The 15,868-nt window shown below is 40.6% G+C and overlaps 1 protein-coding gene across 4 annotated transcripts in view; it reads right to left on the reverse strand.

Moving 5' to 3' along the window:
- Positions 1–14,314, reverse strand: part of B3GALT5 (beta-1,3-galactosyltransferase 5) — an 88,275-nt gene extending 73,961 nt beyond the window's left edge. Inside the window, exon 1 of one of the 4 annotated variants that reach the window (XM_071214973.1) lies at positions 14,072–14,314. The gene's annotated coding sequence lies outside the window, so the exon portion shown is untranslated. Of the gene's footprint in view, positions 1–13,685; positions 14,017–14,071 lie in introns of those variants that run through there. The other 3 variants (XM_058296252.2, XM_071214972.1, XM_058296254.2) reach the window with 3 other exon arrangements.
- Positions 14,315–15,868: the final 1,554 nt, after the last annotated feature.

The following is a 15,868-nucleotide window of genomic DNA, read 5'->3' on the forward strand; positions in this document are numbered from 1 at the left end:
ATGTCATCCCATGGCCCACTGGATGGAATGTCGGAGAGTGTGGGCTATGATGTGGACCTTTGGCCATGAGGTGCAGTGGTGCTCTGAGATGTATTCACTAAATGCAGTGAATGTCTCATGATGATGGAGGAATTTGTTGCTATGGGGAGAGAAGTGGGGTGAAGGGGGTGGGGGGTATATGGGGACCTAATATTTTTTTAATGTAATATTAAAAAAATAAATAAAGACAAAAATAAATAAATAAATTTTAAACACTAACTAATGATATGTAAGCTGAAATATTTAAGGAGACTCTTACTGATATTTGCAACTTGCTTTGAAATGCATAAAAACAAGATGAACTGTTGGATGGATAATCAATAAATCAAATATAAGATCAAGTTAATAGTAGAAAAAAAAAAAGGGACTTGTTTTCCCCTGGGAAGGCTATCAAGTGTCAGTATACTGGAAGGAGTCTGCCTGGAAGTGCTGACCTCAGACGTGAAGGACTTTTCAATCTCAGTATATCTTTAAATTCTGAAAAATTATTAAGATCCCATGGAGGTTTGATATTTATTGAATTATTAATTAAATTCAGAGTTTTTAAAACATAAGAACATACATTCCATTAACTGTCAGAGCAGTGAGCCTTTGGAGAACTGCTCTGAACATTCATGGGAGAATAAAGAATGAATGGAGCAGGCAAATAATATCTTATTATTATGAAATTTTTTTTACTTTACTGATCTCTTGGAAGCGTCCTATTGCCCTTGAGAACTTGTAGTGAATGTATCTGTTCATCTGATTGTCTCCTTAGGTGAATTATTTTGATTGATATCATTGCAGGCGGTTAAATTTTAAATTACATTTGGTTTCTTCATTTTGAATGTCTTCTAGTACTTGCTGCATTGCTATATTGCTATGAAAATGATGCATTTTGAATGTAAAAGATTGCTTGTCACGTGCCAAAAATGTTAGCAAAGGTTTTAGAAATAGTAAAGTATTCCTAGAATAGATTTTGGAATTTTCAAAGCTGAGAGAGGTCTGTGTGACTAATTCATGTTTTGTGAAAGACTGTTACTAAGGAGCTGAACCATCTGATCCATCGGTCAAAATTAAGAGTTTAAGGAAGATTCAGAAAGCCTCTTAGACTTGTATATCAAAGAAGGAAGTAGTAGTATGTTAATATGGATAATGTTATGCATTTTCATTTAATATGATCGTGCCATGTATATTTAGTTTAAGAATAATTTTGTCCCCTCAATTGTTATTCCTTAGATGGACTCTTCGAATCAAGGCGGTACATTATTAGGATAAGTATTTGTGAAACAATTTAAAGTTGATAAACTGTTCCAAAGCATTGCATAGAATTATCCTATTATTTTGGTCTGTGCTCTTTTTCTTCCTCAAGATTATATTGATTGATGAAACTATATAGACCTGTTTTAAAAAGATTCCAGTATTCCCTCAAATGTTTTATTGCCTTAACTTTCCAAATCTTTTAGTATATTCTAATACCAAAGTGAACCATGTCTTTTTAAGGAAAGCTATTGGAATTTACATTGTTTGAATAAAAATAATAATAATGAAAAAAAAATGTAAAACTCAAGCAGACAAAAAATTGGTAATCAAAATGATTCAAGCAGAAAATAAATTTCATTTAATAAATATGTAGAGAGATCTGCCTAGAAAAAGAGTAAACATTCTTTTACATTTCACATGTAAAATTTATCAGATTTTAAAATAATATTTAAAAGGAAAAGGGTCCACAACCACAGAGAGGGAGATTTTTTAAATACTAAGGGAATATTATGAACATATGTATGCCAATAAACTTCAAAACTTAGATGAAATAATTTTGTAGCAAACCACATACTAACAAAATTCAGAGAAGAAGAAATAGGAACTGAATACTCAAGTAACAATTAAAGACATTAAATTAGTAATCAAATTCCACCTGCACCCACCCTAAAAGACAACCACCCAGATAGATTTAGAGGTGAGCTTTACTAGACTTCAAAAAAAAAAAAGCAATAAAAATTTCCCTCTTTTGTACAAGCTGTTTCAGAGAATGGAAAAATACTTAGCTTCAGACAAATATAGCAAAAGAAAAGAAAATTATGAACAGTTTCTCTTTTGAACATGAACATCATTTCTAAATAAAACATCTAAATAAAACAGTTTCTAAATAAAACACCAAAAAAGTTTCTAAATAAAACATCAAATGTCTCAATATACTACATCAGTATTTTTTTTTTTTTGCAGGGCTTTAAGTTTCTCTTAGTGCATATGTGCACAGTAATATTTCAAAGTAGAAAATTACGAATATTTTTCTCTGGCTCTGGAATGACTATGCTGCTACAAAGCCAAATTTGATAAGAGCATAACAAAGACAGGAACTGTTTTTTCTTCACTTGTTTTCATTTTATTCAATAAATCAGTGACAGTTCACTGGAATTTATTTAATGAATGATTAAACAACCTGATGTTATAATTAATGGGAAATCTATAGTTAATCTTAGAGGAAAAGCAGGCATATAATTATGTTTAAGCCTGGGATGGCTGAACATGGGACCGCTGAACTCCATGCTGCTCTCTCTCTCTCTTTTTATGTTCATGTAATAAACTTCATTTTTAAAGAAATTTTAGATTACAGAAAAGTTACCTTGAAAGTAAAGGGGATTTCCATCTACCCCACTCCTCTCACATTTTCCCCTATTAATAGCATCTTACATAATTTCCTACATTTGTTCCAAATGATGAACAAATATTGAAGCACTACTACTAACCATGGTCTAAAGTTAACATTATGGTTTACACATTGCACTGTACAATTTTATAGGTTTTGATAAAATGTATGATAGCTGGTATCCATCAATGTAATATCATGCAGAATAATTCCAAAACCCTAAAAAAGGCCCTATGTTCTACCTATTCTTCCTTTCCCCTCTCCTCAGAAGCTCTGATAACCACTATCTTTATAACAATGCTACAAGTTCTTCTATTACCACAATAATGATAAGTCTACTTTGGTTCAAGGTTTCATTCCCTTCTTATGTTTGTGCATTCCTCAATCTTGAGGATGTTGGGATGGTGATGCCCTCTCTGCTTCAGATTGAGAGGGGGCTTAGATCCCATGGGGCAGGCAGATGGATGGAACTGTTTTTCTTGCAGTTGTAGATACTCTGTTTTTTGAGATGGGTGTTGTCCATCTGATGAACTGGAAAGTAATGTTGGCTGCAACTCTGCTGAGGTTCAGAGTTCAAAAGGCATATGACCAGACCGAAGATTTAAGACTCTGGGACAAATATGTAATGGGTATAGTGCTAAATATAGGTTCAAATAAATGTGGTAAAAGAATCATGTGTAGGGAAATTATAAATTAGTCTAACTCTGTTACATCAGGGATATAAATTATTACATATTCCAAAATAAGGCCCACCAATTGGGTGCTGATTTCATGGTGCTGTGTGCCTTGCCTATGGTGTCTCGATGTCTCCAGAGCCTCAGGAGCACCCCTGCTTGAGACACTGCTTACTGTGGCAGTTGGTGAAATCCTCCTGAGATGGGCATAAGTTTAACCTCTGGAATGACCTCCTGACTCACTCTGAAATCTCTCAGCCATAAATATTGTCACATTTAATGTTTCCCCCTTTTGGTCAAGGTCTTTTTTCTAAATGCTTTTCTGGTTGGTGCTTGGTATTAATGGCTCAGTGCCAGGGAGGTTCATCCCCAGGAGTCAGGTCCCAAGCCAGGGAAAAGCAGTGACTGTATTTGCTGTTTTGGTTTAGAGAGAGGCCACATTTGAGTAACAAGGAAGTTTTCAGGAGGTAATTCTTATGCAATAGTTATTATTAGGCTAAGTTTCAATTTTATAAGAATAACGTTCATAAGTACAAGCATTAATATTGAGGGCTTGGCACATTCCTCTGTTTTCTTTTATTATGCACTGCCTGTGTATGCTAGAGAATCTTGCCACTCTATTTGAGAATGCAGCAGAACTGCCCAGGATGGGCATTTAATATTTTGTTGGTTATTTTGAGGCTGTCCACCCACTGAAATAACACCCTAAGATAACATGAACAAATTCATATTCCACAGAGGCACGCCCCAGTTGTATCCTTTCCCACAAAACCCTCCCACCACTGACACTGTGCACCTAGGACCCTCCCTTGCCATAGGTGCCAAAATGACACTCCCATAATTGCATTCCCAACCATAGTTCTCAACTTCCCTGAGTTCAGCTGTTCCTTACTCCAGCTCTCTCCTCAGCTCCATGGATAGCCCAAATCATCCCAGCCCTACTCACACTCACACTTCAGCACTGTTGATCCCACTCACATCCCTGTACCATCATCACCCCACCCACTGTCAGACCATCCCCATTCACCTTATCATAGATTCAGCCCAGACTGAGCATGGTCTTAACACTCTCTACTCCCTTTCGACTTCCTGGTAACCTGTCTTCCAGACTCTATCTCTGAGAGTCTGCTCAGTATCATTAGTTCACATCAGTGAGATCATGCAATATGTGTCCTATAGAGACTGGCTTACTTCACTCAACATAAGGTCTACAAGATTCATCCATGTTGTTGCATGTGACAACACTTCATTCTTTCTTACAGCTGAGTAACAGTCCATCATATGTATACGCCACATTTTGTTTATCCATCCATTGTGCATCAGTAAATTAAAGGAGAAAAACAAACACATGGTTTCCTCAAAAGATGCATAAAAATAAGAATCAGTAAAATTCAGCAATAATTTATAATAAAGGAAACTTCTTTAAGTCCCTTGGGAAAGGGTATAATTGAAGCACCAAAAGCAAAATCACACTTAAAAGTGAAACTTAAAAAGCATTTCCATTTAGATCAAGATCAAATAATCATACTAGCAGTAAATAAGGATAGTTTGGTTTCTTCAATTACCCTTCTTAAATTTCTTAATTTTTTCTGGTCTTGTTGCATTGGTTAGGACCTCCAGTACAATGTTAAGTAAAAGCAGTGATATTGGGTCTTGATCTTGACCAGATAGGTTAGGCTATACTACCCCCAAATCTCAGTATCTTGACACTACATAAGTTTATTTTAACACAGGCAAAGTCCACCACTATCCCAGGCTACTCTTCAAAGTGGCTATCCTTCATACATTGATTTATTATTTTATGCTATTTCTATGTTATGACATATTCACACCAACATATGCTTATATAAGCAAAGCAAAAGAGAGCTGAAAATCAATTCCCAGCAATTAAATGGTTCCACTCACACCATTTTAGGACCTGTCTTTGGCAAAAAAGTCACATGGTTTTGCCTAATTTCAAGAGTTTGGGGAAATAAAATCCTCCCACAGCACAAATAATCAAAATGTCTAATACAATTATCTAGGCAAAACATTCAGCATAATCTACACAGAAACTACCAGAACCAATAGTAAATTTTATCACATTTATTAAATGTCTGTGGTATTCTTTTTTTTTTTTTTTTTAAAGATTTTATTTATTTATTTAATTTCCCCCCTTCCCCTGGTTGTCTGTTCTTGGTGTCTATTTGCTGCGTCTTGTTTCTTTGTCCGCTTCTGTTGTCGTCAGCGGCACGGGAAGTGTGGGCAGCGCCATTCCTGGGCAGGCTGCTCTTTCTTTTCACGCTGGGCGGCTTTTCCTCACGGGCGGGCGCACTCCTTGCGCGTGGGGCTCCCCCACGCGGGGGACACCCTTGCGTGGCACGGCACTCCTTGCGCGCATCAGCACTGCGCATGGCCAGCTCCACACGGGTCAAGGAGGCCCGGGGTTTGAACCGCGGACCTCCCATATGGTAGACGGACGCCCTAACCACTGGGCCAAAGTCCGTTTCCCAATGTCTGTGGTATTCTTACAAAAATGCATAACCTCAGTCTACTCACAAGAAAACATCAGACAAATCCAAATTGAGGAAGAGTCTACAAAACAACTGCCCTGGACTCTTCCAAAATATCACGTTCTTGGAAGACAAAGAAAGACTATGAAACTATCAGAGATTGGAGGAGAATATGGAGATAACCCAAGTAAGTGCAACATGGAATTCTGGCTTGGATCATGGATCTGAAAAAGGACATTAGCAGAAAAACTGGCAAAATTCAAACAGTCTCTGTATTGTACCAATGTTAATTTCCTGCTCTCAGTAACTGAACTATAGTTATTGAAGCTGTTAACATTATGGGAAGGTGGATGAAAGGTTTAGGAACTCTCCAATTTTTGCTACTTTTCTGTAAATCTAGAATTATTTTTAAATAAAAAAGTTTTTAAAATGTGGCAACAAAACATTAATAAAAAATCTCATTCATAAAAGCATCAAAACTGGAAGCAAGGTATCAAGTGCTAAATTAAAAAGAATATGTGAAAGACTGCTATATTGCAAAATGTTACTGAAGAACACTCAATAAACAATATAACAAATAGCAATATGCTAAACAACAAATATAACAAAAACATAGGAACTGAAATAAGTGGAAATATGCCATGTGCGTGGATAGAAAAACTCAATATCATAAAGATATAATTTCTCCCCAAAACTAAAAGACCTGCCTGGAAAAACAAGGTGGGGTAGCCTACCTTACCAGGGTAAGAGTTATTAAAAAACATAATTATTAAGGCAAAGTGTTATTGGGACAGAACCAGACAAAATATACAAATGACAAAAAAAAAAAAAAAAAGGAGCACAGAAACAGGCCTGCATATTTTTAAATTGAACCTAAAAACTGAGACTAAAACCGATATATAGAACAAAAGGCCAAAAGCAGTTAAATATGATATAAAGAAAAACAAAATGGGAAATTTGCCCTATATATCAAGCCTTATTATAAGGCCATACAATTAAGTCAATGAGATATTTGTAAGGCATAGACTAATAAAATAGGATAGGTAACCCAGAAACAGATCTACATATATATGACAGAAATGGAATTACAAATCACTAAGGAGAGATTCTTGAATAGTGATATATGACTACTGACTATTCCCATGGAAAATAAGCCCTTACAACAAACTAAAGATAAATCCAAGGAGGAGTAAAAAAGATATAAAAAGCAAAAGTTTGACTTTTAAAAGAAAATATATATTATATAATATATATGTATATATATACATATTATATAATACATTGAAAACCAAAGAGAGGGAAAAAATTTCTTGAGAAAAAAAGTACAAACCATAAATGAAAAAATGGTAAATCTGACTAAATTAAAAATGATAGTTCAATATAATGTACCTTTAAAATTTTAAAATTCAAGCCACTGAGTAGAAGTAAATATAATGTATATTACTAAAATAAAGGGTTATTAGAATTTCCAAACAAATTTCTACAAATCATTAAGACAAAGACAACCAAAATGAAAAATGAGCCAAAGATATGAAGAGGTAATTCATGGAGGAAACCCAAATGAATCAGGTATAAAAAGATATAAATTAAAAGGTGATCAGCTTTATTAGAACCAGGCAAATGGACCTTAAAACAATAAGATACTATTTCAATTTCACAACCATCATATTAACAAAAATTTAAAAGCCAATCACTTTATGTGTTGATAAGGATGTAGAGAAACAGGAATTAAGTTATTGAGTTATATGGTGAGTGGGGTATAAATTGGTGCAACCACATTGGAAAGCATTCTTTGTATTTTGGAAAGATGAAGATATACGTGCACCCAACCAATCATCCTTTACTAGGTATATACTTTGAAGAAAACTGACATGTGTGTAAAAGGAGATATTAACAAGAATGCTTATTATATCAGTTTTGTATAAAAAAATGAAAACAATGTAAATATCCATAAACAAAAAAATAGTTAAATTACTTGCAGTATAACCCTACAACTGAATTTTATATAGCAGTAAAAATAAATGAACTAGAGCTACATGTCTCAACATGGATTAATTTCAACACTGGACAAAGTGAAAAAGAACTGCAGTATGAAATGACAGCATGAAACCATTTTAGAAAGCTTGAAACAATACTATACATATTAACTGTGGATACTCATATGATTTAAATACCACACATGGGAAAGAAAACTAACATTCATGATAAATGAGAAGGGAATAAAGGAAGGAGGGAGGATTGGGGAGAGCTGCAGAGGAGGCTTCATAGATGGCTTTAACTTTGTATTATCATTTAAAATTAGAAGCAAGTAAAGTCAGAAGAGGCTGCACCAGGTGCTCCTTATCCTGCATTTCATCCCACCTCCAAAGCTTTACACCAGTAATCCCATGTAAAGCTTGCCCTAGTTGCCAAAAGAATATTTCTACCATTGTAGTTTTAACCACAGACCTGTGGTTCACCTGCTCCTTCCTCCAATCCCCTACCCAGTTCCATGGATAGTCTACGACACAATACCAAAAAAAAATATTGAACTCCCATCTTAGGAAGTCCTGCTACATTCTGTAATTGAGCAGCAAGAATCCCCTGAGTACATGGGCAGACCATGACACCAGGGCCTTGAAATTGATGGCTGTACTTATGAACCTTTTCTAGGGAAATTGAAACTTAGCTTAGTACTATATATTGCCTAAGAGTTACCTCCTGAAAGTCTTCTTGTTGCTCAAATGTGGCCTTTCTCTAAGCTAAACTCAGCATATAAACTCACTTGCTTCCTTCCAGCATGGGACATGACTTCTGGGGATGAGCCTCCCTGGCAGCAAGGGTTTAGTACCAAGCACCAACTAGCGATGAATTTGGAAAAAGACCTTAACCAAAAGGGGGAAATATTAAATAGAAATGACTTTTTTAGGGCAGAGGTTTCAAAGTGAGTCGGAAGATTATTCTAGAGGTTATGCTTATGAATATCTCAGTAGGATCTTACTGACTGCCACAGTAAACAGCAGGGTACCTGAGGGCTCCAGAGACATCGAGACACCAGAGGTAAGGCAGATAATCTCAGGAATTCAGCACCCTGTCAGCAAACCCTACTTTGGAATATATGCTCCCCAATGTAACAGAGTTAGACTCATTTATAATTTCGCTATATATGGCTCTTCTGCCCCATTTATTTAAACCTGTAATTCACTCTACGTTTGTTAAATCCATGTTCCAGAGACTTCAGTCTTCAGTCTGTTCATATGCCAGTTGAGCCCTGAGTCTCATCAGAGTTACAACACCTACTCTCCAGTTCATAGAGGACAACTAACAAAAGGATGATGATGGACAATGCCCATCCCAGGAAGCAGAGAGCATCTGCAACTACAAGCAATACAGCTCCATCCATCTGCCCCTTGGGATCTAAGCCCCATCTCAATCAGAGACAGGGTGGGCATTACCATCCCCAAAGCCTTAAGAATGAGGAATGAACCAATATAAGGGGAGAAAGTAACTATGGACTGAAGTAGACCTAATATTGGTCTAGCAGTGGAAGAACTTGTACAACTGACATAAAGAGAGTGGCCACCAGAGGTTCTGAGGGGAGGGAGAAGGAAGACTAGGTATAACACGGGGGCATTTTGGGATTGTCCTACATGACATTGGAATAAAGAATACAGGCCGTTATACATACAGCTATTATACATTTTGTCAAAAGCTACAAAATTGTGTTGGGCCAAGTGTAAACTACATGTAAATTACAATCCTTGGTTAGTACAATGCTTCTATATATGCTTACCAATTTTAACAATTGTACCACACTCATGAAAGATGCTGTTAATGAGTGGGAGGGGAAGCAGGTGGGGTATATGGGAATCCCCTATATATAAATATTTTTTGAAGTAACATTTATGTAATCTAAAACTTCTTTAAAAATAAAAAAGTATCTAAAAAAAATATAACAGACTCTCCTCCCCCCACACACAAAATAATCAAGAATAGTAACATGCTAGAACTCAACACAGCTATATTGTAGGCACACATATGGTCTGTCTCTTATTCTCTGACCTGAATGAATATTTGAAATACTTCATAATTTGGGGGGAAAGTAAGTTTCCAACCTACATGCTGAATTTGGGACAATCTGAAACCACAGTGTACCTTGAAAGCAACTTTTAGTAAAATTGCAAGAAAAAAAGTTTAAAGACTAAATCCACCAATCATAATTATCCACAGTTCCTGCTGTGCCGCGCTCTCCTATGTATCCTCAGGCAATGGAAAAGCTAAAACCTCAGGCCCTGTACACAACTGAAGCTCCGGGGAGAAAACAGATTTCACACAGATACACGCAATCAAGGATAACTCACGCAAATTCTTTGAAGGTACAGTAAATTTTACCCTTTTAAATATGTTTGATATAAAAAGATACTGGCAGGAAAATATGATTAAAGATATGGCAGGGCAAACAAGATTAAATGCTACAGAAAAGAAGGAAAGATGAAGAGGGAAGGGAATATACAAAAGACAGTGAAGAAGGTAGTCTGGGAAAAAATGTATTTCCAGAAAGAGATTTAAGTTTTCACAATAAATGATTTGCTGCTCTCAGAAATTGAGAACAAGAAATCAGCAAAACGAGACACTGAATGAAATGACAAGGAGACAGAATGAGATTTAAAAAGGAACTTGCAGCATTCAGGAGACACACTGATAGGCAAAACACCTCTACGAAACTAATAAATAAATTAGAAACAGTAAGAAATAGAAGAAGACAGAGCTGTAACCTGAAACAGTAACATCAAGGAATGCCTTCAGGTAATTATAGAAAATCAGAGGTTTAAAAAACCAACAAACATGGCTTCTCTGACATCAGTCATCTTACTCCAGCCATTCTGCTCTTGTTCAAAATAGTTTTGGCACATCTTTTTGGCAATTATTTTATAACGAAGTTATTTTTTTAAGTAAAAGAAATCTAGTTTTGTTTCTTTGTTTTCAGACCTCACTTCTGATCCAATGTTTTGAGACTGATAAAAGTGTTTGGCACATAATAGGCAAATAATAATAGTATCAGCTATAACTTAGATAACAATTATTATATTCCTGGAACGGTTCCAAAACTTTATATATATTGAACCATGTAATCTTTATAACTACTGTCTATGAAATAAGTTCTATTATTACCCTCAATTTCAACTGGGGAAATTGAGGCTCAGTGAAATTAAGTAATTTGCCCGAAGCCACCCAGCACGTAAGTGACAGAGCTGGAATTTGAACCTATGCAACCTGGCTCCAGAGGCAATGCTCTTGAACTCTAAATGAATATTTACTGAATGCATGAATGAATGATCAAATATTTTCTTGACTTAACTTGGTCCTAAATGACTGTTGGTTTTTTTCCCTGACAGATGATATGGGACATGCTCAAAGATTAGATGAAAATCTGGGACAATTAATTTTTCAAAGGAGTCCCATTGCAGGATACTCGGATCTCCTAGTTCCAATTTTCCACCAAAGGCCACTTTAGTTGTCAAAATCACCCAGATGCTTTGCCTTTTCAGATTCAGGCTCGGGGGCTGTCACCCCTTCCTTAGTAAAAGGAAAAAAACTTGGAACTGGAGGTCTGAGAGGAGCGCTGGAGAAGGCAGTAACAGGGAGCAGAGGAGAATAGTCAACTGAAACCCAGTGGCCACAGAAGGTTAAAGAACTGGGTTCACCCAAATACACCAATCTGGGGAAGCTGGGGAATAAGGCTCCTGGCAATAGTCAGAGGCAGATGGGCAGGGACCTTGTAGGTCAAGGTTCATCAGGTTTGAGACACCATCCCATCGTGGTCCACTGCTGAGAACTCAGATGCAGGGAAGGTATGGGACCCGTGGGATTCATTTCTAATCCTTGGCTCACCAGTGCCAAGCGGTACATTTGCTACAATTGATGAGCACATATTGCAGCGCTGCTGCTAACCGTGGCCTATAGTTTACATTATAGTTTACACTCGGTCCTGCACAATTCTGTGAGCTATGACAAAACATATAATGGCCTGCTTTTGGAAAGCCATTGGAACCAGGATTCAGGGGCAGGATGTGGTCCTGGCAGAAAACCAAGTGGATACTTGATCAGGAGCCCAGTGAAATGGACCAGCATTCACAGAGCTCCCCTGGGGTACCAGGACCTGGGCTCCAAGCCCAAAGCCAACCCCATGGCTTGGAAGGAGGATTGGAGGCCCCCGACACCCTTCCCAGATTGAGCTGAGCAGTTGTCCAGTGCCTGCGGTCAAGCAGGACCCAGGAAGGACAGCCTCAGCCCCGCTGTCCCCTGCTGGCAGGATGAAGAGTTTCACCCATTCTAGGAGGCCAGTTAAATAGAGGTACATAGAACCTCAGGAAACCCAACATGCAAGGCAGTCCTTGTTTGTTCAAAGTACCTGCTTAGAAATCCGACAGAAGAAAGGGTGGCTGTGTCTACAAGCACATTCCCAAAGGCAACATTGTCCTTGTCAACTTTTTGAAGAGAGGGCTTAGTGAAATAGGTTAACTTTCTAAGATGCACTTCAGGAACTAAACTTGAATGGACTGCACCTGGAGATCCTCCCTGCACCCAGGACATTTTCATTAACTCGGAATTTACATTAAGAGGGAGCAATAAAAGATGACTGACTTGAAAAGAGAAGAAAAGTGAGAGTGAAAACGTCTCACTATGTACGCAGGCACTCTTTAAAAGAAGGCTCGTGTATGTGCTCTCCCTGAAATGGAAACTGCGTATTACATATACCTGTTGTCAAGAGGAATCTCCATAGAATATTGGGCATATACCAGACTACATAACTTCTTTGAAATACGTTACTACACATAAGGATGAGTAGCCTCATCACAGCCTTCACCCACAGATGCAACTCTCACTTTCCTACATCTACAGCACACTCTAAACAGTGGCCACCTCCACTCCCAGACTCCTTGGAACCTGACACTTGTCCAGATCTATCTGCACTCAGTTCTACTCTTCCAAGATCTCATTGAGCAAGGGCAGAAATTGTAAATAAAGCGACCCAGGTGAGAGGTGGTAATAGTCACAAAAGGTTGTTACACAAAACAGAGAAGTTTTTGTTCACACTGCTGGCAGAAGAGTGAAAAATAACTTCACAACCTCTTATGACTACAGGCAAAGGAGTTCCTGTTATCGCAAAATGCATTTATCTCCCACAAAGTGAAACCTAAACAAGACTGAAAAAAAAGTTCTTGAAATGCAGATATTTACTGCAGGTATTACACACTCACACACACATAAAATGAGTGGTATGGCTCTTGCAAAAAAAAAAAAAATGAAATGTTGGTAATAAAATCTTAAACTCCCTAGACTGTATTTAGGAATGGTCTAAAGAGACATCACTCTCCCACAGCCGGAAGTCCCACTGCCATTCTTAGGTGAAGCCTTTTACACCTGCCTGTCAGCCACCTCCACAGCTCCCACACACTCTGCAGGGAGATCCACGAAGCCTGCCACTGGAGCTTAGGAGTTGTTTGCTTTTAGGCTGAGTTATTCTGCTTAATTGTGCAACGTTTTATCATGTGTTAATCCCCAAATCTTACGTGTGCACCTTGTCAACCAGGCAGCACAATTTCTTTGTGACAAGCGATAAGATTTTGTAAATTAATATACTGTTAAGCCAAATTTGATCAAATTTTCCTGTAATCACTTTGCAATTTGCTTATTCTTAATTAAGACAAAACGAAACAAAAAACCCTGCGGTCCAAGGTGCTCCAAAGCCATCAGCGTTTGACCGCGGCGCAGGCACCCACGCCTCGCACTCGCCCGGCTGCCGCAGGGGCGGGCGCGGCCGCGCGTCCAGGAGCCCCAGCCCCCGTGGAAATGTCCCCGGGGCCTTACCGTGCGCGGGGCGCCCCGGCGGCAGGCCGGGGCGGGGGAACCCGCAGCCAGCTCCCAGCGGCATTCCACGCAGCCGGGCTGGGGTCTCGCCCCTCGGGGCCCGGGGGCGCTCAGCAGGTTGCCCCGCTCTCGGCACTGGGGAGGTGGGAGGAGCGGCGCGGCGGGGCGCACAGGAAACCTGAGAGGTGACGAGCAGGCCCGCGAGGACCCGCCGCGGCGCCAGGGGTGGGGGCGCGCGGCGCTGGGACCCGGGTGGCCCCGAGCCCCCGCCGCAGCCGGTGCGCGTCTCCCGCGAGGAGCAGGACCCGGCGCGGAGAACCCGAGCAAGAGCAGGAACCGTCTGCAAATGCTCGGCCTGGGAGCCCGCTGTGAAGCGCATCTCTCACCCTGCACCGGAGAGTCGCGAGGATGGAATTTGCTCATGGCCCCTAGGCCGGCTCTTTGGTTCTCCGTCCTGCCCTCCCTGCGGAACGTCCCAGAGTGAACTTGGAGAGACACTGGTCTGTAGCGGGACAGCAGCGGCTCCAGCGCTTCTCATATGCCAGATGCCTGCGGAGCGCAGCCCCTGCGCTCTTTCAGAAAAGACAGGCGAATTGCACCGCAAACGGTTGGGTGCTGAGCCATGAGTCAAGGACTAAGAAGGGAAGGGAGGGTCGGTGGGGTGTTTAATGCCTAGGACGACCTCGTGAAGTAGCTACTATTGCCATCCCCTTTTCAGGTGAGGAAACTGAGGCAGAAGAAGTTGAGGGGCTTGTCCTGGTCTTACAGCTGGCCACAAGCAGTGGCCAAGTTCCATAGGAAAGCTTTGCAGGCACAGGCAGTACAGCCCTGGGGGGGGGGGGGGTGCGGGAGGAAGGAGAGCAGGAGCTGGTGCCAGCGGGACCCCACGTGGCACTGCCAGGAAAAGATATTAAATAATACATGTGAATGTTCTTTTAAGATAGTCATGTTTAATAATTATAGCTAGGACATAACTGCTATGTGTATTATAAGTATCAACATATTGCTTATATATTAGTATTTTTTTCCCTGAGTTGGGGGCATATTATTTGGCCATCTAAAACAGGCCAGGACCCAGGCCCTCCTCCAAGTCAAGGGAATCTTTTCCTTAATCTTACCTCTGCAACAATTTCGGAACCATGACAATCCTTGTTTCCCCATAGTTAGAATGCCATCTTACTTGCGCAGAAATGAAATGAGCTACTGGGGGCAGGCGGTGGGGTGTAAAGAAACCCCAGAATATTTATAGGCGCGATGGAGCCTAAAGCCTAAAAGACACAGAAGCCCTTCAGAGAAAGGAAAGGCCCCAGGGAGGGGCCCACAGCAGCTCAGCCAGCGAGAGCCTAGTAACAGCTAGCGCTGTCACCTGCCACAGTTATTAGACTCCCACGCACTGCAGGCACTGGCTTTTCTGCAGGCACAGGTTTTTCTGCAGTCATATGCATTTCCTGGGGCAACCAAACAGGCTGGCCTCCTGCAGCTGAGCCCCATTAGCTGCGCTGAGGCCCCCAGGATGTGGCATCGGGGTGAAGCTTTAGGTGAAGCTGCCCCTGCCCATGTCCCTCCCTCCTAACCTAGGCCATTTCTGATGCCTCCATGTGTCCACGGTCTGGTCTGGGAACTACACGTGAGACCTCGGCCAAAAACCCAGACTTTGGCTCAGTTTATGGATATCTTCTGCCACACTGGGGGACTGTGATACGGGGCAGGTGGTTTTTAATGGCAGTGGGGGAACAAGGAGCCTGAGGGACAGGGCTGAGACCCCTGTCCAGGAGGCCAGTGGAAGAGCAGACGGCCCTGGCAGCTGGTAGGGAGGACCCCAGGCCTCTGAAGGAGACCGAGGTCTGTCATGTGAATGATGGGAAGGCCACGAGAGGTCAGGGGAGCTTGGTCCAGGCAGAGGGCAAGGCAAAGGCAAGGCTCTGGGCCAGGAGCTTGGCTGCCCAAGGCTCAGTGCTGTCCTGAGTGCACTGGGCCGATAGCAGCTCCTCCCGGGTGACTGTGCACACTGGATAGGATAGTGGGGTGGGTTAGACAAGAGACCCTTAGCACAACCCGCTCTGGTGCACAATAGCTCAAGGGCTGTGGCTCCTACATTGCTCTTTGCTCAAATGCAAGAGGAGTGGAAGGGTGGTCTGCCCTCTCCTTCACTGTGTGGAGGGTGTCACCTGGGAGGCATGACA

The sequence above is a fragment of the Dasypus novemcinctus genome, chromosome 4, assembly GCF_030445035.2.
Source record: "Dasypus novemcinctus isolate mDasNov1 chromosome 4, mDasNov1.1.hap2, whole genome shotgun sequence".
Taxonomy (NCBI): Eukaryota; Metazoa; Chordata; class Mammalia; order Cingulata; family Dasypodidae; genus Dasypus; species Dasypus novemcinctus.